We start from the raw sequence: 16419 nt of genomic DNA on the forward strand, positions 1-16419 counted from the left end.
AACTGCTTTCCTACTTTGGTATGTGGAAGGAGTTCTTAAACAAGATGCAAATGCTAAATTTAAATAATGAATACATCAACCACAGAAGGTAAACACCACAGAAGATAAACACATTTGTTTCTATCAAGTGACACATTAAAGAATTCAAAAAGATAAGCCACAAATTGGGAGAAGGTGTTTATAACAAAAGTAAATGACAAAAGATTACTATACTTTTACAAATATACAAGGAAAAGACAACTCAGTAGAAAAAATGGATATAAAACAGAAATAGGAATGCCACAGAATAAGAAAGACAAAGGGCCCAAGACATGAAAATAAGTGCAGTCTCATTACTGAGAAGGAAATGCAAAATATGACCACAGGTAAGTAATAAGGTACAAATCAAGAGACCTAAGAATAACAGTGATGGAGACATGATATGAATCTGCAAGAGTTCATATTCACTGCTAGATGGATTGCAAATTGGTACAACCACTTTGAAAATAATTTGGCATTATTCTATAAAGAACATTCATAGATTATGCTTGATCTTAGCCAACAGGCTGAGAAGCGATGAACATTCATAGACTATGATTCACCATTTTTTTTTTCCCACTCTCATACCGCTTCATGTACATATCAGGTGACATGTACTATGAATAGTCACAGTGCATCATTGTTGGTAATAGCTAACAGTTGGAAAAAAAAACTCGAGTGTCCATCAGTTGGAGAAAAGAGATATAAATTGTATGTTCATTGGAGGTATCCTCTATGGCAGTGAAAATGAGTGAACTATTCTACTTGGGATAATGTGCATGAAACAACGTGGTATAGAAAAAGACAGTCCCAGAAGACTACATGTATGAAGAGAAAATTGTATGAGAGTTAAATGTGGACTCTGGAACTGGATTATGTGGGTTTGAGTTCTGGCTCCCCTGCTTACTAGATGTGTGTCCTTACCTAAGTCCTTTACCCTCTCTGTGCCTCAGGATTTTCATGCGTCAAATGATGGCTGTTGTGAGGATGAAATGATTTAATACATGTAAAGTACCTGTAAAAACGGTGCTCTAGAAATGTTAGCTCTTCTTATTACTCTAAGATCTTCTGCTGTCAGGCACTTTTCTCTTTACTATTTACTTTTTGTTGTTATTTTAAATGATCTTTCATCCCCCTCCTCCCAGTAGATCTAATATATGGTGGGGAATTGGAAAATATAAAGAAGAATTAAATAACTGTAATATAGTTGCCAATTAAGGCAATTCTTACTGTGGCTTCTGTTCTTTGCAAGATCCCAGGGTATGCTGGAATCTAGGCAGGACAAATACACTTTTTTTTTTTTCCCCATGCAAGTCTATGTATGAAAGGCATAAGTGAACTTGGACCCTATTATATCTATATATCATGCAGAATTTTGCAAACATGTACGGTTCTGTGCAGGTATGAAATTCTCTAATAAGAATTCCTATGGAGAATGTTCAAAACATGAATTAATTTTCCAGTTCCTTTAGGCTTTTGGCATGTGGGCAAACGCTAATCTTCATGATTTGTGCACGCATGTTATAGAAAGCAATAAAAAGTTGTAGACAGCCACAAATGTAGAAAGATTTATTACTCTGTAGTGCTACTATGGTCTCAGACCTATTATTTCATTTTAGCATGAAGTTAGAGGAGAGGTAATTATCCATTATCTATCCCCAGAAAGAAGTTAGGTAATCTAATTAATGCTACTAAATAAGTTGAGAAAATATTAAGAATTCTTACATACTCCCTCCTATCCTCTTGATTCTGGCTGCTGTTGGTGTTGCTCTGGTGACACTACGGAGTTCATATTCATTATTGCTTCAGAATTCTTCTACACTGGTTTGTGATATCTATGTGACTACAATAGAAATGCAATGCAAAGTGACTTGGCAAATTTTGTAATAATATGGAAAATCTATAAAAGTGTTGGAGAGTTATTAGAAGCAAAGTAATTAACAAATGAGGATCTGGCAGAGTCAGGTGATAAATAATTAAATCCATGAGGTTAAAGGCACATACAAAAGAATATGATCTGATAAAGGATTAATAGAGGTCCTTGGGAAAAACTGTCAACACTATGGATATTTTTTCAACAGCGACCCTTCTTTATGATCATATGAAAAATTAGGTTTGAAGTGAAGATTGTCATCATTATAATTTTAAGAGGAAGTTTTAATATAGTGAGATATACATACATAAGAATATGTAAGGTATAGAATAGCTCTTCCCGGGTTAGGAAATAGAGGCCTACGAAGTGCCTTTCTCAATCCTTTCAGTAACTTTAGGGATAACTATTATCCTTTGTCCTGATCTTTTCCTTGCTGCTTTTTTTTTTTAGTTTTATCATCTGTATATACCTCACTAAATAATATTTGTTTTGGTCATTTTAAAAATTTCATATGAATGCTGTCATTTATGTGTATTACTTTGTGTCTTGCTTCTCTTGCTCACATATGTTTGTGATATTCATTCTTACTGTGCAGTGAGATGTCATTAATTTTTCGGTCCTGTATAGTATTCCTGCAAAATAAGAAAGGATACAGTTGATTCTTGAACAGTGTGGGGGTTAGGGGTATGACCCCCATGCAGTTGAAAATCCACATGTAACTTTTGACCAAAGTGTTAACTACCAGTAGCCTACTGTTGACTGGAAGCCTTACAGATAATATAAGCTGTTGGTTAACACATATTGTGTATGTTGTATGTATTGTATACTGTGTTCTTACAATACAGTAAGCTAGAGAAAAGACAGTGGTATTAATACCATAAGGAAAATATACACATTTATAGTACTGTACTGTATTTATCCAAAAAAATCAACACATAGGACGGAGCTCCAAGAGCTACTGTGGCTGCCACCACCCTGCAAGGGTGTGGACAGTAGGGAGCGGCCCGGGCAGCAGTAGCAAACAGGGCTCAAAGTGAGCTTCACAACCCCTGTTAGGTCCCAGCTGCGTGACCCTGCATTGACCCAGACCCTGCAGCATGCCATGCTCGACATCTACAACTCTTTGAGCTTGGAGCCGCCACTGGCCTAAGAGCCTTCTGCTCCTGCCCTGTTGCCTCCACCCTTAGCTCCCTCCTTGCAGTCCTCCAGAAAGCTCACAAGGTCAGATCTATGGCCTCTACAGCACCCAGGCTTTTCCTGGCAGCAGTCATGGCAGAAGCAGCTCAGCTGGAAGGCAGAGGGCTTGGACCAGAGAGAGTGAGGGCTGCAGCATGCTTGACAGAATAGTTGGCCCCTTTTTTTGTGCAGCTCAGCCCTACTTTGTCCAGGACGTCTCCATGGAGATCCTCCAGGAATTTCCGAAAACCGTATCCAACCTGTACTGCCTCCGCATGCGCAGCACTCTGGCTCTTCTCCTGAATGTCCTCGCCCGCCCAGCCTCACGTAGACACCAGCAGTGGCTCAGGCTTGGGCTGTCTGTCCTCTGGGTCCTCCTTTTCACTCCCTGCTCCTTTGTGTGCTGGTACTGCCCCATGTGTTAAGGCTTTCTGGAGCAACAGTTCATTCAGTTTCTTCGTTTTCTTCATTTTCTTTGTTCAGGATTTTTTTTTTTTTTAAGGATTTTTATTTATTTGACAGAGAGACACGGCGAGAGAGGGAACACAAGCAGGGGGAGTGGGAGAGGAAGAAGCAGGCTTCCCACTGAGCAGGGAACCCGATGCAGGGCTCGATCCCAGGACCCTGGGATCATGACCTGAGCTGAAAGGCAGATGCTTAATGACTGAGCCACCCAGGCGTCCCCGTTCAGGATGGTTTTTGTCTTCTGGATGGTAGGCATTCCAGGTTGGGGGTTCAGTGGCTGGATCTCTGGTCTGATGGTGCTGAAGGCCAGCACGGCTGTAGCTGTGCTCATGCTTCTGCTTGTCCTCTCCTTCACTAGCATCACTGTCCTGGGATTCGTGGTGCTCAGGCAGATCCACTCCTTGCACTGCCGCACAGGTGCCAGCTTTCAGGTGGCCCGGCAGGAATTTGCTTCTGGTGTCTTCAGTTTGGTGATGCCAACTGTAGCTGCCAGTGCAGCCACTGGGGCTCAAAAATTGCCTTCCAGGCCCCGTCACCCCTGACTGGGATGCCCTGGCTCTGCCATTGGAGAGAGCCGACTTAGCCCCCATCCCTGCGGTCTCTGGGACTTGGCAAGACATCACTACTTGATGTCTCCTCTCTAGTGCCCTCAATTCTGTTGCCATGACTGCTGAACCTGACTTAGGATCTGGAGAGCGCACAGTGACCCAGTCACTGCTTTCCCTCCACTCCCCTAGTTAGGCCACACTACTGCCACCTCTTACGCACTCCAGTCCAGTTTCCCTCTGCTGTTCCAAGTCAATTGCTTTGGTTATTTAAGTAAAAAGGAAGTAGAACTGGAACTCAAAAAACAAAAAAACAACAACCAAAAAAAAACACCCCAAAACCCCACAAATAAATAAAGGCCAACATGTAAGTGGATCTGTAGTTTCAAGCCCAGTGTTGTTTAAGGGTCAACTGTATATTATCTTAGACACCGTTGATGCTTTGTATTTCTTTTAAAAGCTTAAAAATATTTTTGTCTTTATTCAACACATACTTTTGAGTGGCTGTTATGTGCTTTTTTGTGCTCACCTGCTTTTGTTTTTAGCTGCATGTAACAAAAGAACCGAATAAGCTTGGCTTAACTAATGAGCTTATTACATCAGTATATTTGATTTCATAAAATCCTAATTTCTCTGTCTCAAAAGCATCATGAAACATTTAAAAGGCAAATCCTAACCTGAGGGGAATATTTGGAACAAATTTGGCAAATGACCTTATTAGAGAAAGTGCTTATACACATTGATAAGGTGAAACACATAAAACACAGTAGAAAATAGAAAAGGAAGAGACATTTGATAAATAAATACAAAAACTAATATACAGGAAAAATGTTAAACTTCACTGAGGTTTTAAAATTTATACTACTTTCTAGTATACCTTTTTCTTTATCTGTGGAACAGTGATTTTCAGGCAGTTCTACTTTTTAAGAAGATTGGTTTAAGAATCTACAGTCAAAGTCAAGTTCTGGTCATTTTTTATTTTGTGGCATTAGCAATTCTTCTAATACAGTATGATTTACTCTGTCATCAGAGAAAGACAGCATTAGAGAGTGTGCATGGCAGGGTAAAATTAAACACATGCTCACAATCAAATTAATGTATTTCATCTGTCTTCAACTAATAACAATCTGTCATGTTATCTATCTGAGTAGGGGCATAAACAGTTTATTTTGTGTTTGGAGTAACTTCCTGGAGGTAGTTAATGTGACAAGTAGTTTGTTTGAATTGAGTATAACCAGATCAACACTCTAGATGTTTCCTTGATACCCTAAAAATTACTGTGAAAATCTACACAAGTGCTATATTTGTATTTTGCTTTTACTTCTTTAAGTTAGACAGCGACATATTTTACAGTCATTTCACAGAGAATATTCTGTTTCTGCCATCATATATGAACTGAGGAGCAAAATTTCCTTTTAATGCTTTCTTTCCATTTATAGGAAATAGACATTATAATGATTAGCATCATATAGCACTTTCCCTTTTTGTAAAAATGTGTAATAATACATTCTGGTTTTGATGAAAAAGTCATTATTTGTTGTAGAATATGTTTTTATAGGATGTTGGAAATGAATATTTAGGAGAATAGGAATATCGTAAAGTTTCAGGCCAAAAAAAATGATACTGTTGCAATGTTTTTCAGATTTTAAAAATCTTAAGATTTTTCATCACTTAGTCTGATCAGTAGGTCTGAATATTGCACATTTGATATACCTAGTTTTTAAGCTATTACATTCGTACTGTAACTTTGAAGACTGTTCTATTGATTATATCAGTAATCCTGTAGGTAGATGCATTGGAACTCCTGAATAAGGATGCCTGAATGCCAGTAAACAAATAGGACCAAAAAAGGAAGTTGTTGTATACATGGCTAATTAATGTGTGTATATTAGAAGTCAAAATATGTACATATTTTGAGCACATGTAAATCAAATTTAGTACATTATTAAGGGTATTTTACTTGTCATATTTGGGCTAATCATGATGGATCATTTTTAAACATGTAATTTCACAATTTGTACAGCTGCAAGTACTTTGTAAAGGACTTTATACGATCAAGTGTTAAGGCAAAGAGTATCTTAGTTTTACAGTTTTATGATTTATTGTTATTAATGAATACTTTTAAAATACTAATAAGCAATAACCAGGTATATTAGTTCACGTTTTTATAATGGTGAGCATTTAAAGTTTTATATCTTATTCTTTTAACTAAAACTCTCAATAAAAGGTAGACTGTTAAGTGATCATCCCCAAAGGTGATGTTCATTCTTTGTAAGACACTAGCTGGATGTGGAATTAGATGGCTCAGCTCTAATTCTCGTGCTAATGATGACTAGCATTGGGACTTTGGTTAAGTCATTCTGAGCCTTGGTTTTTTAGGTGTGAATTAGATGAGTGCTTTACCTATTTTCCAGGAGTGTTAGGAGCTCTCAAAGTATTTTGCAAATTTTGAAACAGAGTTTGGATTGCTTCCCACATCTCCTGGAATGATTTCTCTCTGTACCAAAGTAGTTTTTTTCAAAATGCAAGATCACATTGTGCCATTGGTTACAACCCTGCAAGGGCTTCGCATTGCCGAATCTGGATAATATCCTCATGTTATACCTGCTACATGTCCTTACTCTTGCTCATTATGCTTCTTGATTTTTCTCAGTTGTACTCAGTCACTTTCCTCTGTTGGGTTTTGTCCTAACTGTTCCAGTGACTGAAACGTTTTTCTTCTCCAGTCTTCTCTTAGCCTGGTTGGCTTAGCCTCATCCTTTAGATCTCAGATCAAAGAGGTTTTCCATAGCTACCGTATAAAACTGGCATAATTACTCTCTTGGTTCCTGTCACTCTCCATCTGTCCCCCCCCAATTTTAGATTATGAAAATTGTTTCATTGCCTTGTTTATGTATGTGTTTACTTGTTTATCAGTCTTTCTCCCTTGTTAATGTGAGAGTAAAGGTAGTGTCTGTTTTGTTCTTGCTTGTGCTTAGCACAGTACTTGACACATAAGGGGTGTTTAAACTTATTTAATAAATGAATCTTAAGGTATTGCTTTACCTCTTTTAAAGAAGTACATGAACTTTTTTTTGTGACCTGTGATTTTTGCAACTACACAGGTAATCGGAGTCATCTTTAGGTTGATTAATGTGTAGAACTGTAACAACTTTTGGGAGGAAAAAGAATCAGCTGCATGAGTCTAAGTGTAAAACTTGCCATCTTTTATTTTTAAAGTTACATAGACAATGGTAACTAGTTATACAAGATGGCTGAACAGAAAAAAGTGTCACGTTCGTGAAATCTGTAGGAGTGTAACCTTTTTTTATCATTTGTAATTTCCTTTTGAATGCTTTCTGAATTTAGAAACAAGGAGTTGTTACTTTATAGTGAATGGAAGTACTTTGAATCCAACCGGGGAAGGTTGAAGGTTTTTTAATATATGTCACTCACAAGGATTTCCTGTTTGTGCCCATACTTTTGCTCCGGTGGACTGGAATATGTAAGGTAAGATGGGTGGAAAGTGTCGCTGTGGCTCAGTTGGTTGAGTGTCTGACTCTTGGTTTCGGCTCAGGTCATGATCTTACGGTTGTGAGATTGGGCCGCATGTTGGGCTCTGCGCTCAGAGCGGAATTGGCTTCAGATTCTCTCTCCCTTTCCCTCCCATTCACTCTCTCTCCCTCAAATAAATAAATAAATGAAATCTTAAAAGAAAGAAATGGAGCTGTGCAGATGTTACCTATATTCATATGAGCTCCTTAGCACCCAATACAAGACCCTCATGCCTCAGCCCTGCTAATTTCACCAGCTCTTGGAAGCCAGATTCTTCCAGATGCTTTTACACATTTTCCTTTGTTGAAGAATGTACGTCCTCTCTACCCCCAAGGTTGTCTGTTTTTTTTCCCCTCATCTTCCAGTAGTTAGCTGAAGCGTCATCTTCTCTGTGAGATCTTTCCTGTCCCTCTAAGCAGTTCTAAAAATTGCCGTTCTCTATTCTCCTGTTGTACCTTGTCTTAATAGAACACTGTTGTTCTCTTGGTCTCAGAATTCCATTGTTACATCTTTCTGCATGTGTTTCTCTTAGCCTTCCTGGCCTTTAGCACTTAGGTGGTGCTAAGTAGTTCATGAATAAATGAATATCCGGATAGACAAACCACAATAACACTAGCTAATACTAATTGAGTATGTGCCAGTCATATACTATGTGCCTTATCAAGTACCAGTCATCGCTGTATGTATTTTATACGTATTTACTTATTTTATCTATCGTAATAACATTATGAGGCAGGTACTGTTGTTGCCCTCTTTTAGAGATGAGAAAACTAAGATAAAGAGAGATTGATTTATTCAAAATTCCACAAGTGGTAATAGAACAGCAAACCAAACTCAGGCGGTCTGGCTCTGGAGACGGCATTCTTTACTTCCCATGTCTTACTTCCTCTTCACATGAATTGGTGAATTATTGAAGAACCATAGTTTTTTTCTATATTTGCCTTATTACAAACAATTGAGAAATACAGAAAAGTTATTTTTTTTTTTTTAAGATTTATTTATTTATTTATTTGACAGAGAGAGACAGCCAGTGAGAGAGGGAACACAAGCAGGGGGAGTGGGAGAGGAAGAAGCAGGCTCATAGAGGAAGAGCCTGATGTGGGGCTCGATCCCATAACGCCGGGATCACGCCCTGAGCCGAAGGCAGACGCTTAACCGCTGTGCCACCCAGGCGCCCCAGAAAAGTTATTTCTTGTATGAGTTTAATTCTCATATGTCGTCACTCTGTATCAATAAAATAGTAACAAAGATCATCTTTTGGGGTATGAATAAATTTTTTGTTAACTCTTTATGGTGATATTTGATATGATGTGACTTTTATTAGAATTCTTGTTTGTTAAACATCATTTACTTATTGTTACTCATAAAACCTGTCTCTATATCCTTTATATAGGCCACTTTACCTGGAAGTTATCCAGTGAATAAATTTTGAACCATCACATCAATTTATAGAGTTAGTGTTCCATTGGAATTAGCACGGCCAAATGAAGAATGAAAGTGACAACTTCAGATTCAAAATTCTGATTTGTTGCTTCTAAGTCAAAGCTATGAACCTCAATAAAATCAAAACAAAATAAGAATACATGTTACTAAAGTATTTATGGATGAAGTGATATATAATGTATTTGATTTTCTTAAAATAATCTGAGAGTGGGGATATGAATAAAACAAGATTGGTCATGACTTGATAATTGTTGAAGAATCTTTCCTTTTATCTTCCAACAAAATGTAGTGACAAAGAATACATTTTTGTTTTCATACAATTTTCCATGTATTACTTGAGCCATTTAATGGCAGAAGAAAGGATGTTTCTCCAATATTTCATGTTTTGTTTTTATTTTTCCCTAGTAAGTGAAAAAAAATGCCAAAGATCCTTCTCAATATATGATTGTTTAATTTAATTTTGTGACGTGACTATTTGAATATGGCATAACCACAATCAAAGAGACAGTTACAATGCTTAGATTTTTGATATCTTGCTAATTTTAACTTTAAGCTAGTATTTCTTAGTAACTCAAGACCCAAAGTATACTCAGGAAGAGGTTATTTGTTAACAAGAATGATGTAGATCTGTATTTTATGTTAGTTAGCTAATCTGTATTAGTTAAGGTACTGCTAGATGCTATAAACAGACAATTCCTGAAGTTTCACCATCTTAGTACAAAAGAAATTTATTTCTTGCTTATGTAAAGACCCAAACCAGGTAATGCTTACCATTAGTGGCTCATCCCCCTTTCAGATAAAAATTCCTTCGATTTTCTGGAGCTGCCATTTTCAACAGATGGCTTCAAGGTTACTGTGAAGAAGGAGAATAAGGACTACCATACCGGAAAGGTTTATTTATTAATTTATTTATTTTAAAAAAAGAGTTTATTTATTTGCGAGAGAGCGAGCACAGAGGGAGAGTGAGAGCAAGAAGCCGACTCCCTGTTGAGCAGAGAGCCCGATGCGGGGCTTGACCCCAGGACCCTGAGAGCATGACCTGAGCCGAAGGCAGACGCTTAACTGACTAAGCCACCCAGGCGCTCACACCTGGAAAGCTTATATGGGTCAAGCCAAGTAGTGATGCATGTCACTTCTTTCTTCATTACACTGATCAGAAGTTAGTGTTATGGCCACACCAAACTGCAAGCCAAGCTGAGAAATGCAGTGTAGGTTGATGAACAGTTCTCTCCTCTGGCCATCTTACCCTTTTATAACTATTTTACTCTTTGTGTTAAGAACAGTGCAGGATCCTAAATTTTACCTTACTTGGAAGCTAGCAAGTTAGCCTGCTACCACTGTGGACACTGGCAAAAGGCATGAGATCCTGGGTCAGAGATAAAGGACTTTGTTACTCCTACCACAGCAAGCAAGCAAGGTCAGCTCCCTGTTTGCACTGGTTCTCCTTGCTCTTAAGTTCCAGTAGGGCAGTGTGAGGGGCCTACAAAGATGATATGCATGCAGTGGTTTTTATCACAGCTGAGGAACCCTGAGCTTAGGAAACCTAAATCCTTTATAACGAGTTACAGGTACACCTCTGAACTTTGCTCTGGCCTTTGCTTTATTATACCAGACAGTGGACAGACTTACACTTTATCCTGAGGAAGGCACTATCTCTATGTAGGCTGCTTGCTGTGAAAACATCTTTGAAAGAACAGTCCAAAACAAAAGCTGTCATTTAACAATTTTACTCTTCCCAATTTTAATTTTTAAAAATTGGTGTAACGGGCACCCGGGTGGCTCAGTTGGTCGAGCATCCGACTCTTGATTTCGGCTCAGGTCACGATCTCAGGGTCGTGGGAATGAGCCTGGCGTTGGGGCTGCACTGCGGAGTCTGCTTGAGATTCTCTTTCTCTCCCTCTGCCTCTGCCCCTCCCCCTGCTCATAAAATAAATGAATAAAATCTTTCAAAAAATTATGTAACAAATTCTAGTGTATTTTTTGTCATTTATTTATGCACATATATGTTTACAAAATGGAAGTTTTATTAAATGTGCAATTTTGTACTCTGCTTTTAAATTTTTTTTTTAAGATTTTATTTATTTATTTATTTGACAGAGAGAGACAGCTGGCGAGAGAGGGAACACAAGCAGGGGGAGTGGGAGAGGAAGAAGCAGGCTCCCAGCAGAGCAGGGAGCCCAATGTGGGGCTCGATCCCAGGACTCTGGGATCACGCCCTGAGCCGAAGGCAGATGCTTAACGACTGAGCCACCCAGGCGTCCCTCTGCTTTTAAATTTAACATCCTATACTATTGGTTATTTCACTTAAGAGTCTTTTTTCTTCACTTTTATTGGGATATAATTAATGTGTAACATGGTATAAACTAAAGGTATACAGCATGTTGACTTGATACACGTACATACTGCATAAATGATTACCACCATGGCATTAGCTGACACCTCCATCACCTCACATAATTACCATTTCATTTTTGTGGTGATAACATTTAAGATTAGCAGCTTAATGCTGTATATTAAATCCCAGCACTTACTCATCTTTGAACTGGAAGTTTGTACCCTTTGACCAACATCTTCCCATTTCCCCCAACCCTCAGCTGCTGGTGACCACCACTTTGCTGTTTTTCTGAGTTCAGCTTTTTTAGATTCCACATACAAGTTCTATCATATAGCATTTGTCTTTCTCTGTCATATTCCACTTAGCATAATGCCACAGGTTTCATCCGTGTTTTTGCAAATGGTAAGATTCTCTTCTTTCTTTCTCATGGCTGAATAATATTCCATCGTGTGTGTGTGTGTGTGTGTGTGTGTGTGTGTATACACCACATTTTTTTTTTAGTAGGGGGAGGGGCAGAGGAGAAGAGAGCGAGAGAGAGTCTTAAGCAGGCTCCCCACCCAGCGTGGAGCCCAATGCAGGGCTTGATCTCACAACTGTGAGATCATGACTTGAGCTGAAGTCAAGAGTTGGATGCTTAACCAACTGAGCCATCCAGGTGCCCCTATACCACATATTTATTCATTCATTTGTTAACGGACACTTAGGTTGTTTCCATATCTTGGCTATTATGAATGATGATGCAGTGAACATGGGAGTGCAGATATCTTTTTGAGATCCTGTTTTCATTCCCATTGGTTATGTACCCAGCAGCGGGATTTTTTTGAGGAACCTCCATACGTTTTTGCATACTCCATACTACTTTACATTACCAACAGTGCACGAGGATTCCCTTTTCTACGTTTTCGCCAACACTTGTTGTCTCTTGTCTCCTTGATGATAGCTTTCTGGCAGATGTGGTGTATCTCATTGTGGTTTTAATTTTTATTTCCCAGATGACTAGTGATGTTGAGTATCTTTTTGTGTACCTGTTAGCCATTTATATGTCTTCTTTGAAAAAATATCTATTCAGTTTCTCTGCCCATTTTATAATTGGATTGTTTTATGAATTCTTCATATATTTTGGATATTAATTCCTTACCAGATATATGACTTGCAAATATTTTCTCCCATTCTCTGGGTTGCCTTTTCATTTTGTTTGATGGTTTCCTTTGCTGTGAAGAAGTTTAATTTGATGTAGTCCCATTTGTTTATATTTTATTTTGTTACCTTTGCTTTTGGTGTCAAACCCAAAAAAATCATTACCAAGATTTCAGTTAATAGTCTTTAAGTCTATGATTTTTAATGGCATTATGTGGTTGTGTCATAATTTAACTGTATGTCATTTTTGGGAGATTTATTCTTCTTCTGATACTTCTTATATTACAAATAACTCTGGTGAAGATCTTAATTTATAATTGCTATTTATCTACACCCCTGATGCTTTCTTCAAGATAAACTCTTCCAAGTTGTGTTACGTGGTCATAGAGTATAAATGTTTTAAGGTTCGGCACAGATTTCTAGGTTGCTTTTCAAAAAGCTAGTTGTACCATCTTTCATCAACTCTGGGTGTTCTCATGTTTTTTATTTTTATTTTGTTTTGTTTTTTTTTTTTCTTTCAGTTTTGCTACTTGAAAGGTAAACTTCAGTTCTTTATTTTTTTTCACTTGCTTTGCTTACTGATCAAACAATGCTTTCACAGGTTTATGTGAAACATTTTTAAAAAGGCTTTTAAGGTAGGCTAACATTCTGTCAAATATAATTATTAGTTACCTTTCTGAGAAAATACCACTTCTCACTGGATTGTTAATATTCCATGAAACCCTGACATATGCTTTTGTTGGTATCTCTTTCTTGCTGTAAATCTAAATTATAAAATATGAAATATTGTAAATTGTATTTTAAAAATACCTTAAAAATTGTACAGGTTGTTCTTTCTAACATCTTTCTAAGTTTTATCAAAATTAAGGTGGTTAACCAAAATTAGGCTTCTCATACAACTTCTATTTCATGTATCATGTGATTTTATCAGCATGACAGGTTGACTTATTATCTTGACATCTTTTTTTTTTTTCCTTTTCCATTTTAATATACAGGTCAGAATGAATGAGCCAAGTAATTTTTTTTTTTTTGCATAGTTGGTTTTGTCAATAAAAAAATTTGGATTTTCTTGTCTAATGTAGACTTAGAATTTTTTCATCTTTGTGCTTTTTATCCCCGTTTATGTTAGCTACACGAGAAAGCCTAGGACATTGATATCATTGGTTTATCTCCTGCAGTCTTATCCTATACAGCCCTGACCTCCCATTTTCAGACGCTAGTTTCGATCCTTTCTTAATTTCTGAGACCCTTCCACATCAGTAAAATTCCTGTATTTTTAATATCTTCCTTGAACAAAAGTTTTAAAACTTCTGCCATATAATGTGTGTACTCACTTGTCTTTTTTGTTGGAATAGTCTATCTCCTATGAGGATGATGCTGTCTTCTCCTGAAGCTCTTTGTTTTTCTTTTCTTAGATTTTATTATTATTATTTTTTAAGTAAACTCTACCCCCAGCGTGGGGCTTTTGAAATCACGACCCTTCCTGGTCTACCAGCTAAGCCAGCCAAGCACCCCTCCTGAAGCTCTTTCAAATGTTGATTTTCCCCTCTTGTATCTACCTTATCAGTCAGGACTGGAGGTGGGATAGGTGACCTTGTTCAGTGTTGCTCTTTCCAGACCATTCTCCTTGTCTTCCCTAAAAACCCTTGGATTTGAATATCAAGCCAAATGATTATACCTCCCTCCAGCTAGCTACTTGTATTTTTTAGCGTTATCAGCCAACCCCTGCCTGAACTCCCAGAGATTTCTCCTGGTTCACAGTCACTCCATTACTGTTGCTGTCACCATTCCTGGTAATTCCAGTGTCCACACAGAGTATCCTTGCTTTCTCACGTTCCTTGAGTTCTTTACCTCTAGTCCTCTTGTCCCCGACCTACACTAACATACTCATTCTGAAAACCTAGTCATATCAGTTTCTGGGCCCTCTCTGTAATATTGATCCTAATTTCATGTATCCCAGTCTATCCATTATCTCCTGTCTTTCCAGCTCAGCTGCATTAGTAACTCAACTCCAGTAATTTTTAGTCCTACACAAAACCTTAACATCAGTTACCAATTATATCAACAATTTTCAATTTCCTGAACCCCTCCTTACTCAACTTATATTTCATGCTCCATCAGGCTAATCACTTCCTTACGTCTGCTATCTTCAACTTACCTGCCCTTCTTTTTAGTAATTGTGCTTGGTACAGTTTCTCTGCTTAATTACTTAAGTAATTTCTCTGCTTGAATGCAAACCTTCATGTGCTCAGCACCTCCTCCCATGTAGCTGAGTGTGGTTAGAACAAAACCTGTGACATACTGTGTCTCATTTTAAATCCAGGTTAACTGTCTTCAAGTGATTTCTCTGAATCCCTCACATCCCACGTCAAATCCGTTAGCATTTTGTACTTACTTTTTATTCCAAAAATGTATTGAGAATCTGCCCTACTTTTTACCATCTCTACTGTTACCAAGTAGAGTGTTGTCCAAACTATTATCTTCTCTTTCTTTAGGTTTTTTGTTTGTTTTTTTACCAAAAATGGAGGGAATTTTATAGCCTCACATAACTGAAAAACCCAATAACTGTTTTGTCTTCAGCTGTGGTGTGATCCAGGGACTCAAAAAATATGTATGTATCACTGCAACCCAGTCTCTCTTGGCTCTGCTTTCTTCCCTGATTTTTTTTTTCTTAGATTTTTACAGTAGCTTCCTCAGTGGCTTCTCGGCTTTACATTTGACTCTGTAGTTTATTCTCAGCGAAGCAGCCCAAAGGAACCTTTTAAAATGCTGGATTACATCTTTTTTTTCTTTTTTTCTTACAGCCCCCAGTAACTTCCCATCTCTCTTACAATGGCCAGTGCACCCTCTGTGATCTGGTTCCTGGCTTTTTAAACCTCATTTCCCGCTCTTTCCCACTCTTGCTAACTCATTTCAGCCACCCTGGTCTGCTTTTCTCTTATTGCTAAGCATAATCTTCCTTTAGGGTCTTTGCACTTAACAATCATCTCTGACTATGTACTTTACCTATTGGTCTCTTGCCTTTGTTAAAATGTAAGCTCCTTGTATCTGCAGTGCCTGGCTAACTAGACACTCAAATATTTGTTAACTGAACAAGTGAATGATCTATAAAGTGGTTATCCTTTGAAACTGGTAAGCACCTGTTTAAGCAGGGCTGTAGTACGCTTGAGGTAAAAGAAATTGCATGTATATACAATGTTAATGCCTTTGTCCTTCAGTTGCTTAGGTATTGGAACGATATACATGAAAATGTTATCAGTAGTTGTCTGTAGTTAATGGCATTTTACATTTGACATTTCATTTTCATGGTTGTTTTTCTGAATACTTGGGTAATGAATACGTATTACCATTATTAGGAAATTTTTATTCCATTTTCAAAAAATATGAGAACTAGAAAGATGATGAGGTTCACTGAAGGACATAAAGGAAATTAAATCAAAGCACTGAGTGTTATCACATGTATGATAGAGTGTTATCACATGTATGTATTATCACTGGATAATAATTTTAAAATTGCAGAAAGGAAAGATTTTATCAGTGTCTCACTATAACTTTATCTTCAGAGGAAAACTTTGTGGTGCAGTTCTGGGAGGGCCTATTCTATATCTGCTACCTCCTTTGTCAGAATCTCAGTTATTTAAAATAACTTTTCTGATTGCTGATGGTCTTTTATGTTCCTAAAATACGGGTGGTGGCTTTTTTAGGACCTGTATTCTTTTTCGTCTTTGGGTTCTTACTGCCTCCCACAGTGCTTGGTAGAGAATAGGTGTTCAAGAAGTGTTTGATGGATAAATATTGTTGTTTTCAATTGACCAGCGATAGTACTAGTTTCTCATGGTTATCTTTTTTTTTTAAATTAATTTATTTATTTTAGAGAGAGAGTGAGCTGGGGG

At 37.6% G+C, this 16419-nt stretch overlaps 1 protein-coding gene and 1 pseudogene across 2 annotated transcripts in view; both read left to right on the forward strand.

Moving 5' to 3' along the window:
- RAB28 (RAB28, member RAS oncogene family) overlaps positions 1 to 16419 on the forward strand; it is a 92751-nt gene that overhangs the window by 59629 nt on the left and 16703 nt on the right. The window lies entirely within an intron of this gene.
- Positions 1402 to 3629, forward strand: LOC121101519 (annotated as a pseudogene).

The sequence above is a fragment of the Ursus maritimus genome, unplaced genomic scaffold (genome assembly GCF_017311325.1).
Source record: "Ursus maritimus isolate PB19 unplaced genomic scaffold, ASM1731132v1 scaffold_8, whole genome shotgun sequence".
Taxonomy (NCBI): domain Eukaryota; kingdom Metazoa; phylum Chordata; class Mammalia; order Carnivora; family Ursidae; genus Ursus; species Ursus maritimus.